Genomic DNA, 1,691 nt, shown 5'->3' on the forward strand with positions numbered 1-1,691 from the left:
TGAAAATTGTGAAGCATTCCTAGGGACGGAGAAAGTGGTTGGATGCCACTATGGAGGGCAGACAGGGTGGGGGTGAGTCTAGAGCCACCTATCACAGAGAGACAAATGGCTGACCATAGCTTTCCAAAATGTTGGTAGGTTTTTCAGTCTCACCAGCATTTTGCTGGGAAGATCTTTTTTGATCGCGGCATCATGGCAGAATACAAAACAATAGGAAGAGCACCAGTCAGAGGACTCAGGGTAACATCTGGATAGCACTCAAGCACAGCTGTCATCAGGACCAGATAATCATAGCCTTGGGAAGAGGCATTCCATTTCACTTCAATCTTGTGGGTCAATTGTTCAAAACCCAGCGGAAAGAGCAATTACCAGGAGAGAGGTAGAGCGAGGTTGCTTGAGGGTCAGGGTTACTTGAGCAGCGGAGACACAAGAAACAGAGAGAAAGTTTAGGTTTTAATCCAGAAGTTATTATGTATAAACTCAGAGGTTCCCCCCTCCAAGTGCACATGCATACACACACACTCACACATGCATACACTCACATATTAATGCATAGTGCTTAGTAGGAGTCAGGTGGTAAGAGAAGTTACAGATAAGCAGGAAAGGCTGGCTAAAATGATCTGTGTGGTAACAGATTAGAGTTGGAGATAAATAAGTGTAAACTCATGTTTACATTAATAGAGATACTGATATTTATAGATCTGCGGGTTAGTATCCACACATATATTTCCTGGCTCTATCATCCGAGAGAGTCTAGGAGAACTGACACTCCAATAGGAACAAGTATAGACTCCAGACACTGGTTTCTAGTATCATTCTCCAATAAAAGGAACCAAGACACCTTGGAAGGTGATTCATTCTAGGGCTGGGGCAGGGAATATGCAAAATAAGCTTGGAGCACCTTGTAGTAACAAAGAGTAAGAAGTGTTTTTAAAAAACACACAATCAAAAAGGGCTTCTGTCGTGAGTGGCACACGTAGGGCAGCTCGTTTGCTCTACGTGCGGAATCGACATCAAGAGATTTCGGAAGCATAATTTTTGTTAACAGGGCAGCTGGTGATCGTTGGTCCTGGCGCCCCCCAAAAAAAAAGAAAAAAAAAAAAAAACACACAATCATTATGTCAAAGAGACACAGGAGGCAGCTGAAAAAGTTCTGAAGGACCAAAACTGGAAGAATTTGAAGAACAAAATCATGCATGAGTAAAAAGTTATTTAAAATTGTAATATTCCAATGAATTTTAATGTAACAGAGTGCATAAATTTCATTGATATAATTTCAGATTCCACTATGCCACTTACCTTTAAGAACCTACTCCTTGTCAAGGTTTGGTATATTATCAAATTAAAATATTCATCACTACCTTAAAAAGCTAATGAAATAGCCCTCCCTTCCAATCTCACTTCTTTGTAAGGCTAAATTATCTTCATATACTTCAACCAAACCATTTATTGCAACAGATTGTATGTAGAAGCAGTTATGAGAATACAACTAGTTTGTATTAAGTCAAACCTTAAAGAAATTTCCAAAAATATGAAACAATGCCACTAGTAGCACTAAATTATTATTTGCTTTGAGAAATTTGCTTATTTTTAATCAAAAATGTTATTTTGTTTGCATGTAATGGGTTTATAATTATTATTTGTATTATATATTTGTCATGTATATTATAATTAATCAATGCTTTAGAATT

The 1,691-nt window shown here is 37.9% G+C and overlaps 1 non-coding gene across 1 annotated transcript; it reads left to right on the forward strand.

Moving 5' to 3' along the window:
* The first annotated feature begins 947 nt into the window (after window positions 1-947).
* On the forward strand, window positions 948-1,080 carry LOC136154967 (U11 spliceosomal RNA). The gene has a single exon (XR_010660661.1). It is a non-coding gene; the product is annotated as a U11 spliceosomal RNA (small nuclear RNA).
* The last annotated feature ends 611 nt before the right edge of the window (window positions 1,081-1,691 follow it).

Source organism: Muntiacus reevesi, chromosome X (genome assembly GCF_963930625.1).
Source record: "Muntiacus reevesi chromosome X, mMunRee1.1, whole genome shotgun sequence".
NCBI lineage: Eukaryota > Metazoa > Chordata > Mammalia > Artiodactyla > Cervidae > Muntiacus > Muntiacus reevesi.